This window comes from Dermacentor silvarum, chromosome 3 (assembly GCF_013339745.2).
Source record: "Dermacentor silvarum isolate Dsil-2018 chromosome 3, BIME_Dsil_1.4, whole genome shotgun sequence".
Lineage (NCBI taxonomy): Eukaryota > Metazoa > Arthropoda > Arachnida > Ixodida > Ixodidae > Dermacentor > Dermacentor silvarum.
This window is the reverse complement of record NC_051156.1, coordinates 183,779,016-183,805,555: the sequence shown is the minus strand read 5'-3', so window position 1 is coordinate 183,805,555 and position 26,540 is coordinate 183,779,016. Positions and strand designations below refer to the sequence as shown.

At 46.0% G+C, this 26,540-nt stretch overlaps 1 protein-coding gene across 5 annotated transcripts in view; it reads right to left on the bottom strand.

Moving 5' to 3' along the window:
- The window catches only part of LOC119446224 (small conductance calcium-activated potassium channel protein 2-like), a 462,613-nt gene that overhangs the window by 364,281 nt on the left and 71,792 nt on the right, over positions 1 to 26,540 (bottom strand). For all 5 annotated transcript variants that reach the window (XM_049664012.1, XM_049664009.1, XM_037710591.2 and 2 more), the window contains exon 2: positions 9,116 to 9,237. The gene's annotated coding sequence lies outside the window, so the exon portion shown is untranslated. The remainder of the gene's footprint in view (positions 1 to 9,115; positions 9,238 to 26,540) is intronic.

Below are 26,540 nucleotides of genomic sequence, written 5' to 3'. Positions count from 1 at the left end.
AGGCAGGAGGTCAACAGCAGTTAGCTCTCGGTGCCAACAAGCTGAGCTCAAGTCTCGCGTCAGAGCGAAAGAAGTGTCCACACCGCTGCTTGCGTCTTCTTCACAATGCAATGAGCAACTAAGTCACGTCAAGTCTAACTGCGCATGCCCCTGTGCCTAGAAGGTATCAGGAGACTAATTCTGAGTACAGGCAGAATATTTGATCTTTAATATTCGAAGACTGTTTTCTCCTCTAAATTGTTCTGAAAACAGTCGAATGGTGGAAATTAGGAGCCAAATTTCACTAATTACTACTGTATAACCAATTTGAGCTGACAAGTTAGCTTTAAGAAAGCGTTTAAAAAAAAAAAACAACCACTGCAGGTTACGCCAGAAGCCAGAAAGCAGAAGTTGAGACAAATTCATTTATTATTCGCCATATTGGTTGTGCACGTGGAGATGCGGCCTTAGAGGTACATTAAGACGTTGTACAATTACTTAATTGGGGCCAAATATGTCAAAGTGCTAAACGTAGTGGAAGTGGATTTTGTATCACTAACGCTACCAAGCGATATCAACAAAGCGAGGAGCAGGGAAATAGACCGGAGCGACTAGCGCTAGATTGCCCTTTACTATTCTCAGTATAAGAACCTGTCCATACGGCAACCACGTGACACGGTACAGTCTTCGCTTACAGAAGGCTAACGTATAACTACGGAAACTTTGGGGCACTCACTTACGGCGACATACTTGATTACGTATTTTTTAGCATTGTGAGATGTACTTGTCATACAATTTGAGCCGCAAAAGGCCCTATCGTTACTCTTACTCCAGTGAGGACTTGTAGACACTCTTTGACCTTTTTTTTTTTCATTTGGGCAAATTGATTAGCTCGTTTATTTACTCCTAGTTTCATAAACTTTGCTTGCATTTATGTTCTTGGTCCTCCTCGTGTAATTTCAACCATCGCACGCGAAGGAGCAAGCCTTCCGTGTAGGAAGAATTACGTCTTCCGCTTTCGTTAAACAATTTCCCTCCCTCCCTTTACGACACAACGTATCTACCGCTCCAGAAGCGTCGTTTTATTTTTCTGTAAAGCTTACTTTGCCTTTGTAACACCATTGTTGTGAGAAAGCTAGCTTGCCAGGAAGCGACGCAAAAAAATAACGCACGCTGCGTGCATTGTCGCCCCAGATGACCCGAGAGCCTTAGGGATAAACACCAACGACAACGTAGAATAAATACAGAGAGTAATGAGGAATGAAGCGTACAAAAAGCTGAGTGATAAAAGCGTGGAAAGTGACACGGCCGTTCTGCTAGACGACTGGTTTCACTGATTTCAGGAGGTACACTTGCGAGCAAAATTTTCGGGACCACGGCATCAGTAAAATATTCAATGTCTTCTAGCAGAGCCGCGCAACGTGTAACTCAGTGCATTGATCGAACAGACGCACGTGCACTGTACTACTTGACTTCAGCTCATGATTACTAGAGAAAAAAAAAAGTGTTTTTGTTTTCTAATGTGTGGTCACAAAAAATTTGCATTTGTGATCTCCAAAACATCGCTCGCAAGTGCAGAGCTATGCGAAGCTGTGCTACAAACAATAAATAAATAAATAAATAAATATTATTATTATTATTATTATTATTATTATTATTATTATTATTATTATTATTATTATTATTATTATTATTGTATTTATTTATTTTGCTGATACCACAGTTTCTAAACATCTGCTCGCAACTGTACTTGCAATGTGAAATTGGCGCTACGCAATAATACTGTGCTGAAGAATTCAGAATCATAAGTGGTAAAAAAAAAAAAAAAAAAAACTACATACGACATGTTCTTGCTAAGTGGTATGGTTTTGTTTCTCTCTCTTTTGTTGCGGACTTACTCAAACGCTGCACGCAAGAAAAAGCAAGAAAAGTCCCAGTCACTAGGGTATTTCGCACGGCCGTCCCGTGACAGCATCATTTGTCAACCACAGTTCGTTTAGGATGAAGACTCTTACAAACAACAAACACAAACGTTCTCCATTTAAGGGCACCTTCGCGAAACTTTGAACAATCTTCTTAAGTTCTAAGTTCTACGAAAATCATACCTTGACAACAGAGACATTGTTGTTATCCTTACAGACCGCTGAAGACGCTGATGTGTAGTAGCATAAGAATCTGGTTGGTTCGTGGCCTCTCACGAACTGTAGCGCACGGGCTCGTTGTCGAGGCTTTTTAAGGTTCCGACCGGCTAGCGTTTGTAGTGAATCGCCAGCAACATTATCGGGCGTCTAAATCTCGAATTGCAAGTGAAGAAATTCAGATCGCAAAACACAAAGTCGGATTTTAAATTTAAATATGGTTCAAGTCAGATGGAGAAACAAATTCTGACCTCGATTGCACCGAATAATTCTGACCGTGTTTCAGTATTTCAGTTTTCACCGCGAACTTCAGGCACGACAGTATCCACTCCAAAACTTTGAATATCTGCTTCTGAACAGCTCTTGTGAACTTTTGAAGGACGTTGCCGGAAAATAAAATAGAAGAGAAAAAAAAAAGAGAGGTAATGCAGTTTGCCGGTCCACATTATTCCGACTGGCATTGATCACTATCGCGGGATCTCTGAGCTAAAGCTCAGAGATCAGCTTAATTATACGAGGTCCCCTGCCCAGTTTCCTGCACGCTCGGCACTTGTCACCCTTCGTCTAGAGATTAAAGCCTGATTACTCCCGAGCCGGCTCACTGTGGTCACAAAGAACGAAAAAAAAAAAAAAAAAAACGGAGAAAGTGACTCAGTTGGAGACAGGGGATTTTTTGTGCAGTTTTGCTGCGAGATGGGTGCAAAACTTATTTCAGCACTCGATCCCTTATTTCTACTTCACTCGGCTCGCCTTCGAAAGAATTCCGCGGGAAACAAATTAAATATGAAAGAAGGAAAGTATCGGGAAAGTGAGCAAACGATAGAAGATGCGAAGATGCGATAGATGCGAAAGTAAAAAGCTGAGTGATGCTCCAGATACGATCACGTAGTCTCGCGTGAGAAGCGATCCTTCAGCCTATCTACCGCGTCTCTCTCTCTCTCTCTTTTTTACACAATCTCGATTATCGAAAAGAAAGACAAGATGAAGGGTGGAATGAATTGGAGACGCAGCCGCTGACAAGACTCAGCCGATATTCTTTAGGGCTTCCAGAAGAGAACCGTAGAAGACGAGAATGGAGGGGGTGGGAGGAGGGGGGGGGGCGTGCACGAACGTCCATTGAGGGTCATACCGTTAGCGTCACGCACACGACACTTGTGCACGAATGCCACATAGAAATAGGGATAGAGAAGCGGTGCCGGTTAGGAGCGCGGAACGACGAAACGCGCTTCAGCATCGGCATCAACATCGACGGCATGGAACCGGAGGCCCGTGTCGGTTCGAACCGTCGGTCGGAAACCCGCTGGGAACCATGCACGTACAGCGCCACTGTTGGACAGACCGCCACGCCATGCCGTGCGCGTCGGGAATCTCCCGCCGCGCTGGGACATTAATAAGCGGAAACGGTATCGACCGCTGGATTGCTGGCCGGCTGGTCGTCCGGACGGCCTGGTGGCCGCTGCCCCTTTGGACGGCCACCCTCCCGGTCGATAGAGTAAAACTTGCACGTTGCTCGCCTCTCCTCTCCGTTTCGCCCCCTTCCGAGCCTCTTCTTCGCAGCCGTACCTGTCCCAACAATTTACCGACACGCGAGAGCCCATCTGTAGTACGTGCGGGGAACCGAAAGAGAGAGCTCCATGGTGAAGCACCATCGTGGCGCTGACCCCTCCCGCGATGGTCCAGTGTATGCACGGCGTTTTGCTGCAGAGCTCGAGGTTGTGGGTTCGATATGCGGCTGCACATCGATGGGCCCGAAATGAAAAAAAGAAAGAAAAAAAAAGATTTCGTAAACTTGGATTAAAGAGCATCTGAAGAAGCCCAGATGTTCAAAGTAATTCCGGAGTCCTTCAGTACGGTGTCTCTCATAACCCCAGTGTTGGGCTAGGACGTTAAAACACAGTAATCAATTAATTACTGTTGTGCGCTGAAACACGTGACTTCTTTACAGCGGTGGCTCTTAAAGGGCACTACTTCTAGCTCTAGAAGCCGTGTTTCATCATAATCATCATAATCATCTTCTTATTTTTACGTCCACTGTGGGACAAAGGTCCCTGCCAGTGATCTCGAATTACCCGTGTCTTGCATCAGCTGAGTCCGCCCTTGATCCTGATGTAGCAGCGCAATAAAAACACAGATAGCGAAAAGAAGACACGGCACCGGCGCTGTTTAATCACGCGTGGTTGGCGTAGAGATGTTGTTGAAGGTGTTGGTTAATTTATCTTTTCTTCTGTTGTAAGCGTTTTGGTGTAATATGCGTGGTATATGCTTGTCACGTGTCTATATAATAAACCTTCAGTTGAAAAAAACAACAAAAACAAAGAAACAGCACTTGTGTCGTCCCTTAATTTTCCGTCTGTGTCCATCTTGTACTGCTACATCACGAACATGTGCCAACTCTCCCGCAATATTATTTTATTGTGGAGTCCATTCTTGTCTTGCTAATTCCATTATTTCAGCACATCGCCTGGTTCTCTGCCGCCCTCGACTGCGCTTCCTTTTTCTCGCAATCCGTTTATCTATGTCTAATAAACCCATCGGTTATCTGCCCTACGCATTACGTAGTCGGACCAAACATATTTCTTCCTCTTACCTCCCCCCTAATATTGCCTATTATCTAATCTCTAACCCAGGTGTCCCTTAATGTTACGCCTACCTTTCTTCGGAAACCGTATCCGACGTGGTGTGAACTCCACTGCAACCCACCCAGGATTCAATTCCACGTCGACTACGTTTGAGCCGTCGTACAGCCGTCGTCGTCTAAACAGCCACCACTGCTTTTTTGCCAGTTAGGACTTTCTTTTGTGGACCAACCACATATTTTTCAACGCTTTGTTTGGAGCCACGTTTGCGGCTACTTAGTATCAGTCACTGGCGCATGAGCGAGTATTTCTCCTTACGAGCTCCGTATTTGTAACCACCACTGAGAGAGAGAGGCTAGAGCCAGGCTTTGAAGAGGCTTTTGGGCGAGCATTTTAAGCAAGGTTTTTCGAAAATACATCGTAAACGCGCAAAAAAGGCTTTAAATTGCCGTCCATGTAATAAAGCAAATATACAGAATCTTTTCTCATTGCATAAGTGCTACATAGACCCGGCATGTGTAGAGGCTTCAGTAAGCGCCTTTATGCACGAATTCAAAAGTGCGCTTACCAGGCTACGCGCCCAGGCTGCAAAACTCTTCTGTGCGTTTTTTCTTGTTTTTGGTATTGAAGAAAGTTTTCGAAAGCAGTATAGAGTGAACTAAAAGAGAAGCCTTGAACAAACGACTTTACAGCGGTATCCCTATCGTATAGCAGTTGGCATTTACCCGCGAACCACCGCAACAACTGGTCGACTGGACGCCGACGCTGTGAGGGCCGTGCTACGGAAACACCAAACTTCTCAAAGCCGGCCATGCCTTGACGAGGGAGCACCCTATACTATAACAACACCGCCGTTTCGGTAACCACAACCTTTCTCAAATAACACGGAAAGGTTCGAACTGATTAGGGTGCACCGCCCGCGACGCCCTACGAGTTCCCGGAAAGTTTGCGATTCGAGTAAGTGCTCCAATTCAGCGCTGTATAAGCGCGAGTTCTCGCGTGTGGCTAAGCTTTAGAGCGAGAGTTTCCGCCATGCACCTCGGATATGGTTGGGTTTGCGTGGCAAGCATTCCGCCGACCACGCAAATGGCCTTAAAGTTGAGCGAGGGTTGATAAAGTTGCGTGCCGGCTGCTACTCCAAGTAGTTTGGGCAAGCACGCTGAACTTATTCAAGGAGGTCTGCGCATGTGGAACGGGGGAGTTATGTTATTACGCTCTCGTCCTCGGTGGGAGATACCAAATGGCAGTTACGCCACCAAACGGGAGGGTCCTTTGTCTTGACCGTAAGCTTAAAACCCCTAATTAGAGCCCCTTTGCATTGCCTAAGTGAACATGTCCGGATAGTTAAGCAGGAAAATGTGCGTGAGAGAGAGTGAGAGAGAGAGAGGAGGAGAATCCGTCTGAGGAAAAGCAGGGAAATCCACCTTACGCAACAGTCCCCTAGCCTGCAACTCTGCTCAGAGGGAAAGGGAAGAGAAGAAAAAAGGATTAGTTTGAGGAGTTGTGATGAGGAGGACAGGCTGTAAGGTGCGGCGAAACGAACGTTCGTGTTCGGAGAACCCATTCACAGCCTTCAATCTTAGTCTGTGTTTAAGGAATCTAACTGAGCTGGCTGACTTCGCTGATATGATGGCCGGCCAAGGGTTCAGCAGTAAGACAAAAAAGTGAAGAAAGGCAAAGAGGTTAACCAGTGGTAATTCTGGTAGAAAGAAAGGGCGTGCGAGGATTTTAAAATGTTAACGTAGTAAAAGAACAAAACAGAGCGAATAATCGAAACACGCACCCATGGGCTGTCACGGCACTGAGCGGGAAGTGGCGAGAGCAGATTACTTACTAAGCTGAGGAATAAGGAACTTTACTATGCTGCGTCTGAAAACCATTGAAATCGGGAAGCTCTAATGTCATCGCGGTGAAGCTTTCGACGAAGCAGTCGGCACCACAACGGATGAACAACAAAGGAATGAGTCGGCAGTGTTTAAGCAGAACGGCACTATGGCCGGAGCATGCCACGAGTGGTCGGTATACGCACTGCTCAGCGATGACGCAACAAACGAAGCTTCGGTCGTGAGAGAACGAGGTGGTTTTACGGGACATTAATCACGGAGACGAGCCACGGCAAATGAGGCGGGGGGGGGGGGGGGGGGAGTTCATTTCGCTGTAGACGAAATGACCCGTGTGCAAGCGATTGTAAGTGCGCACGACAACGAGCCGTGCCCACTGCTTTCGCCCATTGCCCAACATGGACTACAGCGGCGCTGTGAACCGTCACCGTGACCGACACATGGATATCATTCGCTGAAGAGCAAAACGAACTTTGAATGGCTTATGCATCAGCCAGATGTGCATCATCTGCCCTCAAATTTAAGGCTGTTACCCTATTGAAATCGATATCGACAGTTTGCGGATGGCGATAGGAATGCTACACACTTCTGTTGAAGGTAACGAGTTTTGTTGTTGTTGTTTTTTTTCCCCTTAATTTTAATCATGAGGCATTGTTTTTGTCGGACCCCTTTCTCTTCGGGACGTCACAAGGATGCGGCCACGCTGATGCTCACAGCGGCGCGGGGCACTGCTATGCCCACACTGGCGCATATTCTAGTGGTATTGCGCATTAACGCTTTCCCTACCACGGGGAAAATAAGTGTTTTTTGGATATTACGACAGACGTACTTTTCTGTAATGTAATACATAAAAAAAGCAAAATGAACGCACTTTTCAAGCATAAAAGTTTTATTAGCGAGATATATGTCATAAAAAAGAAATAAATTGTTAAAATCATAATTGCGCGATAAAATTGGACAAAGTTTGTAAAGACACGCTTCTATCTACTAAGAAAAAAAAAATGTTACGAAAGTTGTAAGATATAAAAAAATGTATTGCCGCCTATTAGGCACTATGTCTGAAAAAAATAAAACTTTTTCATTAAACAGGTATTTCGCAATAAAAATTTAACTGCAAGTACTACAGTTAGGCGCGCAGGGCTGCGGCCGCCGATGTTCCGGGCTGGTTTGTGTCGTCGTCGCTTTCAGACTCAAAGTTCGACGAAAAGTCGGCGTCCTCTGACTCGCTGTTATTCGACGCATCGATAAGACGAGCCGCAGAGGTAGCGGATTCGCGATATCTGCGATCTTCCGAAACGCGCGCGCCGTTTCCGGAGCCGGACATTTTTGCGTTCTGCTTTCACGATCGCGAAACTTCGGACCGCGTTTAAAAATCACCGTCTCGCGGAAAAAAAGCAAACTGCTTTGAAAACTAAAATATAGTTCTCCTCCTTCACGTCCGATAGCGCAGTATGTCCGTGAGCGGCGCGGAAGGTCTGGAAAGCGGCGTTTCAAACCATCGATAGAGGGCTAACCATGCCCAATGGGCGCGGTACTAGAAAGAGTTAACCCGTCTTTACTTATGAAGCTACAGCAGGACCGAAATAGTACGAGAATGCATTAGATATATGAACTACTGTAGAAGAGTGTCGTAAAAAAAGTCTTACGTCGTAAAAAAGAAAAAAAAAGAGAAAAAGAGAAAAAGAGAGAAAAAAAAAATAATGAAGCTGAACGCGCTTCGTAATAAAAACTTTCCTCAGCGAACAAAGTGGTGTCACGAAACCAGACCCGCCCATAGGTGCTAGTAAAAACGCCATCTATCCCGAGCACGTGTTCCACGTGTGAAGCAACGCGTCACCCTGGATAACGAGCGCGACTTCAGAGCGTGGCCCGAGCTACTCCGGCGTAGCCGCGCACAACACATCTCCTTTTTCTCTCTCTCTCTCTTTCTTCTGTCTTTCCTCCGTTGAGTGCGCGCGCGTTGATGTGACACAGGGGTAAAACATTTACAGCCTACCCCTAGAAAAAAAAAAAATGACAGGGGTTCGGAGAAACCTGTAGGCTTGAAGTCTTCAGTAGCGATCGAACAAGAGACGTCTCGAAGCCAAGTTTTTGAGCCTGTCTTCGTCAGGGCAAAAAAGTTACCTTGTCGAAGAGACGTCTCTAGCTAGGCCCCTGTTAATCACGTACGACCTGTCAACTTCTATACAATGTTATTAAACTCGCGGCTGGCAATTCTCACTCAAGAAAAGAACGCGCTTGCTGGAATGAGAAGAGCGTTAATGCAGGCATGGCTTATAGCCAGAAAGAGCCGGTGTGATTAAAGCAAAAAAAAAAGAAAAAAAAAACGGAACTCGCACTTATGGGTCTGTTCTCGAGGAGAAGTGCTCAGAAATTCGCGAGTTTGAACTCCTCCTTTTTATTATTATTTTTAAGAAGGCTAGGATCACGCTCCTGTCTTGTTGCAACAGAGATGATATACGTTGCGACATGAAGGCAGCGTTTGAAAGCGTATTTGTACGGAGTCGTAGTTACGCAATACGGGTTGCGTCACATCTTCCGGGCAGACCCTGTGGATGGGCGTAAAGCATGGCGGGCTTACCATTCGCTCAGTTGATGGCTACGGGAACGTGTCAGAAGCGAGAGCATCTGTCGAAAACCGGGCGGTATGGGGAACAGGAAACCTCCGTCGCGGAGACGTTTTTGTCAGGTTTCGGTAGTAGGCTGCAAAGGAAGACACAAATGGTGTAAAAACTGCCGTTAGAAGTATACTTGTTTGCAGTAGAGTAGTTCAAAGAGTAACTCTTATGCATGAAATTTAGTTGCCTTAGCTTCTCAAATTTAAAAAGCCCTCCCTCTTTCACATCTAGCATAGTGAAAGCCAGGGAGAGTGCTCAAGATTTCGAAGAAAATAACAAGATTATAAAAGTACGGCGCGCTAAGTGTCATTGAGGCAGGTGGTAATGTTCGGGATAGCTGATGACCATCTAAGTGATTCCGCGAAGCCAGTGAACGAGTACAGAGAGTGACAACGCAAGCATACAGCGGAGGCTTTAAGCCATAATGATGAAAAATACCGATATTCAATGCGCCATCATTTCCCCTTCCCCGTACTTGATGTTGTGTTGAAGATTGTTTCTCGGCATCCTGCAGTATACCAGAAAATAAACTGAGCTATTTGTCGGAGTTTATTTATTTGACGATATTGTACATGTCAGTAACTTTCGATGCCGGCTGTTCCATCGTTTCATAAAACACACATACGTGTGCGCGCGTACACGCACACGCGCAGGCACACACACACGCACACACGCACTTAAACACAAAAAGAAAACGAAAGAAACAAATACACTGCGGGTAATGAGGATCGCTCATATCAACGAGGCACAATTTTACGGCCCCTAGCGAAGCAGATCAAGCAAGCTCCCACCACCTTTCCTACGTCCCTAGCAGGTTCCATTATACGAGCACCTTGGCAGGGAAAGACCTGCCGAATTTCTGCTCACGGCACTTCGTCTTTGTTCTCCCATTCCTCTTCGCCGAAGCCAAATAACCTGCCTCCGAGGCAGCGCAGCGCGCAGATGTGATTTCACGTCTTCTGCGTGGGGAAAAGAAAAGAAAGTAAAAATCCGGCGATCCGCAATCCCTTTTTTTTCCCACTCCGTCTAGAAGCCCCTCACTTTCTCTCGCGTTTTCGCATCGTATTCTCTCTGTCTTTATTTTTTTTTATTTGTTGATCACTCGTATCGACGAGACTGCAGAAGGTCCTCTTCTCGCCGAACTTTCTTCTCCGGATTTCTCGCGCTCAGCGCGACTCCTCACTCCCGATATCTGCGGCGTCAAGTGTGTGTAGCCGCGCGCGCAGATAGCACTCTCCTTAGCAAGCGAAGAGCGTGCCAACCGATGGGGCTGGTCGTACCAGTATACGCGGCCGCAGGTATCGGCGGGTGTGACTCGCGCACTAGCGCCCACCACCCACTCGTATACCATTACGGCGATACAGGCAGGCAGCCAGGCACATGGCGTCGCCCCCGTCGATCGCATTAACAAGATGGAGAACGGCGTGAAAAAAAAAAAAAGCTAGACAGAGAGAGAGAGAGAGAGAAAAGACAAGAAGGGATCGCAGGGCGTGGCTCGGTTCCTTCTTCCGTGCTCTTTCGTAACTACTACAGCTAGAGCAGCAACCAGACTTCCCCCTCACTTCCCACTTCGATCCCTTTTTGCTTCCTCTTCCGGGTCCCACGAAAGTACCTCGAAGGACGCGGTGGGGGAAATGAAACGTCACCCCCCTTTCCTCTCCGCTCACCAAATCCACGGTTTTTCACGTTTGGTTGGTTCGCTCCTGCTCCCAGTGTCCGGATAAAGCGTGTCCGTTGCGTTTACAAAAAGCGGAGAGGTTCCGCTTTAAAGGGGGAGACACCCTATACATTGGCCGGTAGCAGCGTGGAACGGGAATGATTCAGGGGAAGGAAAAAAAAAATAGCGCTTCGGGTAAAGGTTGTTTGTTCCAGAAAAGGAAAAGCGTACTTGGTAGCAGAGGGATACTGGAGCATTAGGAATGCCCGACCGTTCTTATTTCCGGGAGGCGGCAAGGAAGCCGAGGAAATACAGAACCCTCTTCGCAAGTGAGGGGACTGTGGAAACTGATCTGCATCCGGTGGACGATGGTAAGGGGTGTTTGTTGGCATTAACACAGGCACGTGCATGGAATACATGTGCGCAAGATATGCGGGTATGGAATGAGGCAGAAATAGAGAAACCCAACACTGGGGGGAAGGGTAAGGGGACAAACAAATATATACAAGATGCGTTCGTCCTAGAGTTATTACCCCAAGGCCAAACAAAGGCCTTCGAGAAGCGTCGTATCTCTGGGAGAGACGGGAAGAGAGGGAGAAAAAAAATTGGGTAGATTGACCGGAAGAACATGCTGTTTGTTGGCTGTCCTAGATTAAGGAAACGGGGATGAGGACGCAGTGAGGGTAGGGAAAAAAAAAGAGAAGGTGTTCGGAAGACAGACGCGGCTCAAGAGAAGTTTCATGTGTTGCAAGGCATTCGCATAGGCTATAGCTAACCGTTTCCGTGCCAAGGATGTCTTACTTGTCCAAGCGTTTCCTCCAAACTGTGCCAGCGATCACTCGTACAGAGATTTTCTTTCGTCTACTGAGTGCCACCGACTAGTGGCAGTGGTTTCGTCATTCTTCTGCGAATGCTGCGCTATTAAATGACACCAGCTTCTCAGAAAAAATTAATTTCTGAGGGTGTGGCTGGTGGAATTTATCGACGACGATTGGTTTATTTGTGCAAGTAGCAAAAGAGGGCCTGTCACTGCCGGGAAATTCGATCTCGATCCGGCTCAATCGCGATCGAAAGTGATCGTGTGCCACCCGTATTGCATATAGAAGAACCGATCCCGTTTTCACAAAGGATATAGTGGTTGCCTCTACGTGGCAAATTGTTGATAATGAGAAGAAAGGTGATCGGAGGTTTCGTCGCAGCGATAAACTGCAGACACGTCATTATTAGATATTGCGCGGCTAAGCCGGGCGGAGTCACGAAAGTCCTTACGTGACTGCTGAATCATCTAGCAAGTTCGTTATTTTTTCGTTTTCATTTGTAATCACAGCAATTTTAGAATCATGATATGTTAGGGCACATTCCCGGAGCAACAGAGAGAAAAGCCTTGGCGTGGATAATGGAGATTAGGTAACTTTGCCACTACAGTCTAGGAGCTGAGCTGTCGCATGGCTGCTTTCTTTTACCGAAAGCCTTAATTACTTCTATAAACTCAACGCAACATATTAAGAGCAATATCAGAAAAACCTTGGACAATATAGAAGCAAGGTAGTGAGGCTAAGCAGAATTCGATCCGAAGGATGGCTGTGTTGTGGCTGTGTGCAAGAACAAAAAGTAAAAAGAAGAAAGTAGGTGAGGAGGAAAGGGGTACACTTAACAACAAACAAGGCGCTCACGAAAAAAGAGGAAATGAAAGAGAAAATACGCCTTTATCTCTAAGCGTGCTGAACCCGAACTCCGGCTTGGGCGTGGGTCATAACGAAAATTCTGCACTCGGAACAACAACCGAAAGGCTCCGTCAAATATCACTGCCCGCTTTACGGTTATGGCTGAATGAGGCGTGGTATTTCAATGAAGAGGAAGAGCTAAAAAACAACACGATGTTTGATAGGCAAGCCGAATATACCACAATACTTCAGAAGAAAACTAGCTCTGCGAAGCAGAAGGTTGACTGTCTTGTTTTGGAAGTGCCAGTGCTTTGTCCACGAAAGTGTAAGGCACAAAATACAACAGCCCGATTACAATGCTTCTCTACTGGTTTTTTTTTCTGCGGAAAGAAACGCAAAAATACAACAACCATCGCCTTTTTTGCGCACATGCCTCTCAAAACACGCACTCCAGTTTTCTTGCTGGTTCAATGAGCATTGAATTTGGCTTCTACTATACGTAAATAGAGCACTCTATTCAGGTATAGTAGAAGCCTCAGAATTCACTTTGATCACTTGGGTTTCTATAGCGTGCACAAGGTTCGCACTATAGGGCGCGAACCAGCGCTGAAATTTCAAGCGGCAACGGCAGCACCATAACACACAGCCTAGCGAGCGATGGACACAGTTTTTAGTACGACATACTTTGATTTCGCGTCGGCAAATCCGCCGCTCATATTGAGGATTATTTGCCCAGCGCCTGAACTGACTAGACATGTAAGCGCATGCGCTCCTCAAAAGGCCAATTGCTACGGACAATGATTGGCCAGATGCTGCGGACGTTATCAAATGTTCGTTCAGGATATCATACAATTTTCTTGGCGTCCCCTATCAGACGGCCTCAGCATATTTTAGTAGGAACAATGAAATTCCCGCATAGCGCCTCCTGGCAAGCGCTGATTTCCTGTATACGATAGTTTTCTTCAACGAAGCTGCGAGCTCCAGCTCAGTTACAGAACGCCTTAACCACCGAGCGCTACACATCGTTTCCTATACCGCATTGCAAGGTGTGCTTTGAGCTTTTCTAGATTTTTTCAAGTTTTCTCTTGATGTTATGTAGTATTAATTTATGCTATATATCTTTATGTTCCACTTTTTCGTACCAGAGCAATTATCCGTGACTATGTAAATTGTTTATGCTGTGTATTAACTTGTGGAAACGGTGCCGAGAGTTGTAATTGCGATTAAAGCGTGCACACATGCCTAAACGTTGTTCTCACGCATCACATTATCCAGATACGTACATATTACGCTTGTCATATAACAGGGGACGCATGGTTCGCGAAGCCTTCGCTTACTTTTCGCCCGCGTCCACGTCAGTGTCTTCGATAGTGAAACGAACTCGAAACCCTATTTGAATCTTGAATGTTAAGTTGAACTCCGAAAGACTGATGCAGCGTACTGAATCGAGTTGATCAACAATGGCCGAATAACGCAAGCGCTAGAGCATTAATGCAACGGCTGCTTTTCGTGCTCTGACACGACTGGGTGGATAGCGTTCAAGGGCTCCAGCCTCCAACTCTTCGACACTCCCCCTCGAAGCTCACGCTGGCTAGCGCGGCATCCAGCTCAGAACATGGGTCGCCAAGAGCGAAGGACTTGTAATTGTAACCCATGCTGCTGATGAATGAGAGTTTCCGGGGCCAGAGTAGTGGACGCCGATATTAATGTATAGCGCCTCGCGGCCTCATTTTTTTTTTCGACGGCACTCCCGAAGTCATTTACACGGCCCGTGTCCGCGCAAACTGTAGTGCGCGACTACAAGTGAACAAACGGCAGCCTAAGGGCGAAACCCCTGGAGGGCTTGAGTGACTTCTTGAGCCATTGTTGAGGCAAGGCGCCGTTCGCGCGACTGCTAGAAGTGGCCGGCCGGAGCGAGGAAACGCAACGCCCTAATAACGATCTTTTCGTTGTCTCTCCTTTACTGATGTTGCCGTGTGCAGTTCATTTCGTCGGGTAGTTGTCATTTCATCACTGTCAGAAACAGTGTCTCGCATTATAATGTTACGGCTGCGAACGAAGTGATCTGTGTAATTACTAGTCGATCCTCGGAACGGGAGCCTTTATTCAAAGATGAAAAAAGCGTTGCTACGGGACTTTCTAAGAATAAATTCCTTGCTTATGGCCCTATAGGGATCGCTATGGATTGCTCTGAGCATCTGCGAGATAACATTACGCGAATGGTGGCAGTGTTTTCGCTCGGCTGCTCGTGACGACGAAAAAAAAAAAAGAGAAACTTGTTCCGCATTCCCGATTGTAAATACTCGAAAATTATGTACGGAGCAGCTCTTTCATAATGGCTGCCATCACCTGCAAGGCGACTCCGTAGATGACCTTCTGTACGCGATTAACGCACTTCAGATACGGGCAAGAAACATATTTCTAAAAAGCAAAATACACTAACCGGTGCCGTGGGAGTCGAGATATGGTGTCTGTGAGTCTGTAAACTGGTGCTATTAAAATACCACAAGTCTGTCGATCAATCTAGAATTGTACCTTGGTGTATTATATATTACGTGTAAAATTTTGCGCAATAATTCGAAGCAACTGATTGCTGCATGTAAGAATTTGACACAATTTATTTTTCAGTAGGTTGTCGCCCTCACAGTTTTTAGCTGCGGGACAACCTGTCATGCCACTTGCTTTATATTTGCTGGAATGTATAACATTACTACAATAAAAATCGGTGTTGTGAAGAGAGAAACAAAGCGTCAGTATGAGCAGGAAAAGAAAATCGACGCTTAAATTGCTTCATATACACCTCTGATACTCCCGCTTCCGAAAGTATTAATCAAATCGCTTTTCGTAGTAGACTGATATCAGCAACAGGACTGCTGATGGTGCCAGTGCAGTATTTCTCAAGCGGGAACCGGGAAGAAAGACACGAAGAATAACCAAATATGGGTCCGGTTTTCTACCTTGTACCAAGCGCAAGGGAGCTGCGTACAGAGAGACAGGAAAGCAGACCCGAATGAAGAGGATTTGTCAAAACGTTTCGCAATAATAACGAATGAGGTTGCATCTGCCGTTCAAGCGGGTTCGAGAGCCGATATGGGCATTTCATCGGAATAAAGTCGCAAATACGAGGTTGCAAATGGGCCTCATTATTATTCAAGAATTCAGAGGGTTAGGTGGGCTACAGCCGCCCAGCACATTCTATCGGACACAGCGCCGTGCATGCTTACATAGCAATTTTCTATTAACTGAAATTGAAATGAAAAGTTATTCAAAGCTGACAGTTTGCACCTTAAGAGCAAGGGCAAAAGGAGGCAATGACTCACTATAGGCCCTCTCTCCCATATCGCTTTGCATTGTACTTGAACACATGACAGCAGACCCTGTGTAATTCAAGGGCCCACAATCAGATGAATTGCCCAGATGAGTACAGGACACACACACACACACACACACACACACACACACACACACACACACACACACACACACACACACACACACACACACACACACACACACGCACACACGCACACACACACACAATCCTATATTAGGCTGTCTTTAGACGTTATTAACATTCTGACCTGCTATTTAAGTGCGTGCTTAAAAATTAAACTAAATAATGAGGTTTTACGTGCCAACACCCCGATCTCATTATGGGGCATGCCTTAGCCGGGAACTCCGTATTAAGGCTCCTGCTTGATGATATTGTTGTCTGTGACTCGTGCACAAAAAAAGTAAACACAGAAAAAAAAGGAAAAAAAAAGAAAAACGAAAAAAAAGAGACAGAGAAAAACGAGGTTTGGGGGGAGTGGGGTGGCTATAAAAAAGGTAAGCGACGAGCAATGGCAGTGGCTACGTGCTTTCCGCCCATCCGCCCGACAATGAAGCTGCCAGTGCCAAAAAGTGTCGTGTTAAACAACACGGGCGTGCACACGAACTGGTGTTTACGTTTCGCGACACGAGGGACGGGCCACGCCCACGCGTCTATTGAAAGTGACTGCGACGGCGGCGTCGGGTCTGAACGTCGCTACCCCGTTGACACGTTTGCCGGAACCAGAAAACATAACACTCGTTGTCCTTTCTGTACAGTCACATTTTTAAAGGGACAGCTGTTTTCACGGTTCGTATGGATCTGCGTGGCATAGCTTAAAAACTTCATTTATGTTTCACAATACAACATGGCTGTTGAGTATTTACAGCACAGGTTAATTTGTGCTGAAAAAAGGACAATTACGGTAAACGTAGCTTTCCACGAGCTCAAATCTGTTTCGCGAATGGAGCGTTGTCGGCTGATGCAGTTCTGACAGCAAAAGGGTGTCAAAGTTCTACTGAGCTTCCTCAGTTAAAGTGACGTGCGCCAATGGCTCATGCTTCAGCGTGACTTTTCTTGTACACGGCATTACTTAACCTTTCTTTCCTTAGGTATCCTCGTTTTCCTGCGCCTCCGTTTAGCCTTCACCTACAATAGTGCAGATAAGATAGTAAACTAGAAACTATCATCCGTTTAACGTCGCTGACTTTATTACTGCGTCCCCCCTCTCTCTCTATGAGCAATTTACGCCAGAAGCTTAGCTTCCAGTGCCGCTGCAGAAGTAAAAAAAAAATTGTCTGTGATTTGTCCAGCAGAGGAATTCGAGGACTGAACTTGGTGCGCAGCTGAACACGATCGGCGCCGCTTGCTGACGAAAGAATTGTGTTTGGGCTGCGCGCCCGCTTGAGCGCTCAAATCGTTTTGGGCTTGATAGGGTGTGTAATAAGAAAAGTGTGGTCAGCCAGGTCGCGGGTGGTTGTCCAAAGTTTGTCGTCACCATAAAGATTGATGGTCAAAGTAGAGGTGTTGGTCGATAAATGCTTGCGGAGTTAACAAAAAGGAAAAAAAAAAGCAGCTTGAACTTACACACATAGTGTGGCGCGTAATGAGAATTCAGGAGGAGAAAGGACCGCAGCCTGCACGTATATTTCGGTCACGTAAGAATAACATTTAAACTGGACATCGAAGCGTAATCGTGCCACAGAAGGGATGCTGTAACCCTGATTTTCAAAGCGAAAATTTCTTTGCCTAGCCCTTCCCCGCTGCTATAAATTTTCACCTAATTGCCGCGAACACAAGAGTTCAACTTGTGTGTTTCCACGTTTGCATGAAAACGATAGTGGTATTTAAAGCAAAATAAAGCTACTGATGCTGTCGATTGCTTCAACACATCATATCTGTTCGCGATATTCATTTCAATGTTAAGAAATATATTGAGCGAGAATGCCTTGTACCAAGCCGAGAAGAGATACGGCACGGATTCACTCGAAATAGGCAATTCAAATGGGTCGAACTTATAATCCTTGACAATCAAAATAAGTTGTCTCTTTTTTCGCTCGTTACTAGTGCTGTTATATACCGGCCACCATGTTTAGCTGCTCATTTATTGTTGCGGCTGGTGGTAATTGACACGCCGATATTTTCCTCCACTAAAGTTTTTTTTTGTGTGGATGTATCTCAGTGCATACTAAAATGGGCTTAGTGATAGCAATGTTTTCTGAGTTTCAGGGTCATTCACGCCATCGCATCCACACTGGACGCCCAAACACACTAACTGAGTTACGTTCTTCTGATCCACTGTTTGAGCTACATAAACACGCACGCAGACGCTGACATACAGACAAACCACACACAAACAACCATGCAAACTCGCACCACGCGTCCAGTCCAAGCGTGTCGCAAATTAGCGCAGCTTCAATGCATATAGCATTGCCGTTCATAGCACAGACCAGATAGAAAGAGAGAGAGAGAGAGAGAAACAGAAGAGAGGAAAGGCAAGGAGGTTAACCAGAAGCACCGCCGGTTAGCTACCCTGCACTGGGGGTCCGCAGTAATTCCGTACCTAATACTGTGGCCATTCATTCGAGCAGCAGCCCAATGCTTGCAGCCATTCACGAACTGCACTTTAAAAAGACGAGCCACATTCTTTTCTTTGTTTTCTTGAGAAGGAGCTAGGTAATGTGGGCTATCTAAACAAAGGTAGAATTCACAAATCGTTTTTTAGTAGGTGCTGTTTGCTAATGGCCGGCCGCCTTCGCTAATGATATGTCGAGCGTCCGCATTGGCTAGAATTCCCTCTTACGAACAATTCTATATATCGTAAGATGGTTTCGCGAATACGGGCCCCAATGTTAAATTAGTGTATAACGGAGTCCAGAGCTTGAGCCGGACACACAAAAAAACTTGTGTCACAAAGTAAGCCATCGTTTCACTATATGTTTTCTCGAGGGCCTCTGAGGTGAATGATTTTTTATTACACGCAGAATCTCCTATTGGATTTATCTAAATGATGCGTAGCATTTGCTACCATCTGTTTCATCGTTTTTAGGCGCTGTTTGCCATTGGCCGGCCACTCTCGTTCCTAATATGTGCGGCATCAGACTGCTTCATATTTGCTCTTTATAAGAGATATAGCATACGAACTTTATTGTGAATACGGGTCTAGATATACCTAACTAACCTAACTATACTTCTTGCTCGTGTTACTCCGTGCAGCATCTTGTTACTGCAGCGACAAAAGGTTCGCTGCGATGAGCTATAGCTGTAGCCGGGAGTTGTATGCAGGTTTGGTTGGGAGAAAGATGGCGGAGAGGAGTGAATGGGTGAAATTCAAAGTAGTAACCGCGTAAAGCGAAGCGCGCGCACGCTCCTTGATCATTTCCACAACGAGGTGGCACACTTAGCTAACCCTATTACAGGAACGATTGCGAGAAAAAGAAAACAATAAACGAAAGAAGGAGCGCTATTTGAGGTTGCATTCGTTGCCAGGAAACAACGTCCGCTCGATCTTCATTCTCGAAGCTCGTTTCTCGAATTACCGCGCTCAGGAGAGCACTCGGAAAAAAAAAAAAAAGAAGAAGATGCGGTTTCCAAACGAGGCTCTTTAGGGGTTCTTGATTTCCTGAGTTTTAGTTAAGTGGCGAGGCAAAAAGATTGCGACGGAAGATCAATGCGGCGGAAATTTCAGTTGTCTGGCGCGGTGCGAGAAAGTGTATCGAACGGCGCGCGTCTAACTTGTTTACTACGTTCTTCGCACGGTCGATGGGACATCTTTTTTTCCAGGCTAGCAAATCCCGGGAGAGAAAAGTAAATGGGTGCGTCTTCTTCGTTCTGGTTGTGAGCAATAAAGCAAAGATATAAAAAAAGAAAGAGCAAATAATATCACCGGAGATGACTTCCGCGGTGGTTCTGTCTTGCTTTATATCATAAGTATAGGAGCCCGTCCAAAGGGCTTAATAGCAAAAAGAAATATAAAGAAATAAGGAAAAAAAAAACGATTTGTTGATTCCGTGGAGTCGCTTGTGCAATCATTGTAGGCCTCTGTGTTGAAATGAACGCCAGTTATAATACATTTCTAACTAACGTACGGGAGCAGTAACCACTCACGATCTGCAATCGCATCTCTGTTTCTTCACCCTTCGGCAGACAGACACATTCGTAGCACCGGCATGGCAAAAAACAAACAAAAGGGAAAAAAAGAGTAAGAACCTGATAGAGTTGTTTGTCACTCGTCTCTAGTTTGCGCAACAGCTTGACACACGTTCTTCTTAGCTGTCGCCGTGTATCGAACATGACGAGGTTAGCAACCGCAGTCTCCGTAATCGGTCTCAGTTTGTCCGCTCCAGCCGGTGGGGCAAACTGACGTCCTTTCGCAACGTCGAGCTTCAGCAGCACGAGAGAAGTGCTATCGACCCACTGTGTAGGGATAAGACTGGCCGTATGCGGCGCTACGTATAGGGTATACCCGTAGCGTTCGCGCGTAGGCGACATACGAAACGAAGCACGAAGAAGAGCGTTTCATATACGTGTGCCGTGCCATTGTCCGCTTCGTTCGATACGTGCGCAAATACGGGGCCCGTATTCAGAAAACATTCGATAGACGAGTGCGTTTCTTCGTTGGCCAACGTTCAGGTGCCGGCCTGATGGTGCCATTCGAAAGGCGCGATAGCGCGACAACTGCCGCAACCACATAGTCCGTCACGGTCAGCATGTATATCCTACTAAGACCCCTTGTACAATACGTTGTACATTGCCTTCAGCATTCTTTCGAAATTCACTCGGACGTGATTACGCAAGATATTCTTTATGGTATGAAGTACGGTGCATGTGTAACTGCAAAGAAGTGGTTTTCTCATATTCTTGTCATCCGCTTTCGAGAAACTTGACACTCAATTGATCTAGACCTCTGTGTGGTCCCAGAAGGCTGAAAGCGACTTTGAAGTGTGTTCCGAAATTACTGAGTTTGCGTGAAAATACCGGACGCAGCAGCAATATGGCAATGTACTACACGCAGTTCAATGTTCATATCTGCGTTTAAGCAATGAAATGCAGTTTTTTACCATAGCAAACATGAGGAGATGATGGAGATAGCTATTTGTTTTCACGTACATGGAGACGCAGCTCTTGGCATCTAACCATGGTAGCTAAACTTTAATAATTGTTTTTCAAGCTCATAACGCAAAGTAGACAATGAAAACCACCTTGAAGAGCAATTATATCCGATAGTTGTGTTCGGGTCACAGGAGGATATATAATACACGTTTTGTGAATACGGGCACATGGAATGTATCTTGTGATTGCTGTTATCCTCACGTTCTGGGGCCGTATTCCCTAAAGTATCTTGCGCTATACAAATATGCGCAAGAGCTAATTCCAGCCAATCCTAATGCTGTAAATACATATATCATTACCGGAGGTGGTCAGCCAATGGCAGAGAGCGTTTAAGAAAAAAACAAGCGTTGTGAATCCGGCTCTCTCGTTCATTTCTTATCACCCGTCGCACCAAGTAGGGTGCTTCCGGTGATAGTTGGGGCTGGCCGCCTTCATTAGTAGTATGTCCTAACGCCGCGATTGGCAGGTACAGCTGCTCTTCCGAGTGATTCTAGAGTAAGAGATTTTCTATGAATAAGAGCAGGGAGGCTGCATTCCAACAGCTTTTTTCGTTAGCATGTCTTCGGTAATCATATATCCAGTATCCGGAATGGTTGGCATTTGCTCTTGCGAACAGCTCTAGTGTATAAGAGGATTTTGTGAATATGGTTCCAAGGCCTGCAGCAGTAGTATTGTTTAAGTAGTCACATAGCACTTTTCAATCGTCACTCATCCTTCTCTTCTACTTTCCTGTTCTCCCCTTTCCTCTTCCTAATGTAGAGTACCAGGTCGGAGGCACTGCTCCTCCGTCCAATCCTCAGTGTTTTTTTCCCTTCATTAAGCCAATGTTCTTCTCTATGTGAAGCGAAGCTTTCATAATTCGCTTACTTAAATGGTATAAAACTTTCTGCGATGCGTACAACTGCACTTACATTTATACCATGCCAACGTGTAATCTCACGGAGAATTTACGTTTATGCACCGCAAAGAAGGAGGTCACAAGTTTAATGTCGGGCAATTTCTGTGCTTATGTGGGAGAACTACACTGTTCACAAGCTAGGCGAAAATGCAGGCAGCGTGGCCGTAATTTCGTAGCCGTGCCTTTTTCCGATACTAGACAGTTTAAGCAGAGCGCCACTTACGCTCCGCTCCGCTCAGATTTCTCGCTCTGAGACACTGCAGGGAACTGCGTAGATTTCGCATTTGATAAGCGCGTCTTGCCGAGGCTAAAGTCCCGCCGAGACGCGAGCGACGCGCTATCAACTCGGCTGCAAAACGACGAAGAGGCCAAGTAGACACGCTGGCACGCTCCGCTCAGTCAGCTTTGTAGTGGAGCGAGGGATTCGGTCTTCGTTCCGCTGCCGGTATGAGCGTTGTGCGCAAGCGCAATAGCATTTCCGCCAAGCGGTTGTGTGGCATTTGCTAGCATATGCCGGTCTGAGCGGAGCGGACAGCAAGCGCTCAGCTAAAACACTCTACTATTCCTTTTCGCGCTTCGTCAGTTGTAAGAGCGACTCTCCGCCAGCGTTATCAATGGGATGAGCCGGCCGTGAACGGTGGGTGATAAGAGTGGCATTAGAGCGGAAGGAATAGCTACAAAATCGCGACCAAGCTGACGCAGATGGGACACCGCGCGATGTCATGAATACGAAGACGGCGTTTCACGTTTGTCGAGGAAATAATGCTGAGGAGAGATGTAAGCAGTGAGAGGAATACCCATTCTGGCAGATTTTTCTAAGGACGGGTACACACCAAGTGGCACATGCCCAATGGTTTCAGAATTCGGTAGATGCACCAGTATATCCCGGTTCTAAACGACACGTATCAAACACGTATCAAACACAAAACAGTGAACGTCGAAGGCTGCTGTCCTATTTAAGGCGAATCAAGGACCGATAACTGTTCCTGCGTTAATCCACCTCGTAGTGGGTCAGTTACATTGTTTGGGAACGATAATCTGCAGCACGTCTCTATCCATAGTGGGTAGGAGTACATATGCTTGATAGGAAACAACATCATCTCTGAATTGAATATGGAGGGCAACCTACGTTAGAATTCACATGCCTTCGATTCAAAGCCCTCAGAAGAACGTCGCAATTTACGGAGCTGTGGATATCCGAGCCGGGTTGTTTTCAACCGAGAATTCAATTATCGAAAGAGACGGACCGAATAAATTGGGCGCGTACTTTCTTCAAGTGCGAATGTTCCCAAGGCGAATGCTTCCTTTAGGGCTTCGAACAAATTAAATTAAGACGTAGAAGCACTAAGCACAAAAAAGTAGCAAATAAAATAGGAGGGGTGTTGAGCGGGCAGGAGGCGGTTAAGCACTGATACTGGCGTGTGGGATGTGAAGCACTTAGGCTACACACGTTTTCTTAAATAAGATTCAATGCTCGCATCCCTAGCGTAATCTACACCTCCTATGCTCTTTAATTAGGACCCGAATAGTTGTTGTGTGTTGTATTTCCGCGGCTCCGAATGTCGAACACTGAGGACGACCGAATTCGATTCGAAACATCCAAGTCATTAGCTTTTCTCAGAACCTATTGCCTCCAAGTTGGCCATGATGGCGTCATTAGCGTTTCGAGCCGCAGTTTCGGTTGTTTGCGTCATCCTTTAAATTTCTTCTCGCGTTTGCTTCTCGTTCCAGGGTCGTTAAGGAGCGTTCCTAGCGGATTTTACATCATCAGCGAAGTACTTAGCATAGCCGGATCGCGCAACAGACACTAAAAATTCTGTTCGCGGTGTCTTGATCACTTCAACGTCAACGGGCACGCTTCTGAACCATTTCCGCCTAATGCGCTGGTAGATCCGAGAGTCATATTCTCAACAACCTTACAAAACGGAACACTTATCATGCGGTGCTAGAAATAGGACGAGCGGAGTAAGGCGGAAGCCAAAAAGAATAACACTCATTTTTTTTATAATGCAGTGTAATGGTAATCTAAAACATGCATGAAAAATGTACTTCAACGTGCTGCAGTGTACTTTGTATCAAATACAATGTTTTAATGGGTGTGTTTCGAACTTCGAGGGAGCTGTTAGGTAATGATTTATAGTTATTTCTACTTTCATTGTCCTTTTTTTTTCGCCTTTTAATCAAATGTACGTGAACGTATACAAATTGTACCTGTTGCACTGTGCCGTGTGCGCTGTGCCTTGTGCTCACTTGAACATTTCGTGAAGCCCCAGCGAGTAATTGCTACAGGCCTAACGCTATACTATATCCCATTCCCGTGAAATAACATCCACTTGACTATCTATCTGTAGGTGGACGCAGTAGACCAACAGCAACAAGCAGCTTAAATTTAGTTGCCCTGTGTACTATGGTGCGCTCCTTAGAAATTTACACTTCAGTAACTGAAATTGCAGTTTCCTTACTTATTGGGAAAGACATTATCCACCAAAACTCAATGTTACAAAGTGTCCTAACAGTTTAATTCACCAGATGCGTTTAAAAAGAAACAGCATAATGTCCGTAAGAAGACAGTCTACTGCCAATTTCTAATTAACCCTGTCATGCCCAATGTACCATATATGGTACGCTGAGTTTGACGGCTCACACTGCTGATTTAAGCGTGGAAGGCTTTATGAAAAAACCATATTTGCTTTTATAATGTGTTGGAGTAAAGATTAAGCTGTGGATAATTCAAGAAAACAATTATTAAATAATTAATTGCTATACTAATGAGGTGATATCTCAAATAACATTTCATTGCTTATATTTTGTGCACAATGGCCAGAAATAAAGGTCAATAATTCTAATTTTCCTAGACGTGGATCTGTATCTGGGCGTTACAAGGTTATATAACACGCATTTACACCTAGTGTATTCATTATACCATATACAGTATAAACTTTAAAGCGTACAGGGAGTCAACGACAATACAACCTTCTATATTGTTTTAGATGATACCCCTAGAGAAAACTGTCGTGGTAGTGACAGCGGCCTGAGTTGCAGCCGAGCTTTGACACGTTATATAATCTCTCGAAAATGCGCATGTTTACCTTGTCTTCTTGGAAACCCTCTAGAACAGCCTGCAAGCAACACCTGTTACAATTTGACTGCCCCATGAACCGACCCAACTACAGAGATCTGCAGTTGGAATAATGACACCCTGGTTCCGAGGAATACCCACTCAGACAAAACTCTCGTGCCAATTAACTATCAACAAACAGTACACAGTGCAGAATAAAAAGAAACAGAAACGCAAGAAACGTAAGGTCAGTTGCGCTTGCGTCGTCTCCCTTCTTCTCGTAGCATCCGATACGCGTTATGCATATTTGCGTTGAGATGAACTACCGCCGCAATCACCAATTGACTGCTTGTTATAACTGACTAGAAATCACGCGTTTCTACATTTTTTTTCCTGGTGGAATGGGGGCGCAGCGTGCAAAGAGTTGCCCGTTATCACCCAGCACGTGATCGAATGAGTCTACAACAAATACAAACGGTTTTTTTTCCGTATGACGTCAATGGAGATGAAATAACGCTGCGATTGAAAGGGCGCAAGGGACGCGCGCTTTCACGGGGAGTCAAACGCCCGTTCTGCGCCATGCTCGCTTAAGGGCTGCAGGTAAGCGTCTCTTTCCTCCTTTACAATCACCATATATGTAGAGCCGCGCCTTCTCCCGACACGCGAGAGGCCGTGGGGGAGGGGGAGGGAAGGAAGGCGACGTTTAGCTGCGGCACCAAGTGCCTATTTATATCAGAGGCTCCGGCAACAGTCACCACGCCGTACGCATTTTGTGCGAACGCGGGCAAAACGCCGACGGCGTCGAGCTCTGCGCGTTGCTGGTGCTGCTGCATGTTTATACAGGATAAAACTACTATCCTCACTCCGTATAGCTCTCTACTAATTTGCTATCGCAATCGGTGCTTCGCATTTCGGGTGAAACTGCGACAAATTTTTGTTGTAGTCGACAATTGCAGGGTCAAGCTTCCGCGGGCACGCTCCTGTGCCATGTAGAGCGCAGAGAAAATCTCAAGAACTTTACAAAAAAAAAGAGAAAAGAAAAAGCACTTATCAGACAGGGGAAGAAACAGGACGAGCAAAGAGTATAAGGCAAAAAGTACTGGTGCCCACATTTTCCCGTGACGCAGTGTAAAGTTAATTACATTATGGGGTTTTACGTGCCAAAACCGCGATCTGATTATGAGGCACGCCGTAGTGGGGGGACTCCGGAATAATTTGGACCACCTGGGGTTCCTTAACATGCACCTAAATCTAAGTACACTGGTGTTTTCCGCATTTCGCCCCCCATCGAAATGCGGCCGCCGTGGCCGGGATTCGATCCCGCGACCTCGTGGTTAGCAGCCCAACACCATAGCCACTAAGCAACCACGGCGGGTGCTGTGTATAATGTTCATTCGAACCGTGCGAGAGAAGCGTACTTCGACTTGTCATAACTTTATGTGCGCAACCTACACAACGCGATGTTCTAACGTGCGGAGTTGTAGTCAAACAACAGAGAAACACTCGCGTTACGTCAGCTGCGTAGCCAAACTGTACGCTCGGCGTCTCTCGCCGACTATAGGCTTCGAGGATCGACGGTCACGTTCGGCGCCAAACGTATAGCCTATATATGCACTCCTCGCGCGCTCACTTTGTCCCGCGCTATAAGCACCGCGAACGCATCCGCCTCGTGCTTCCGAAAGAACGATC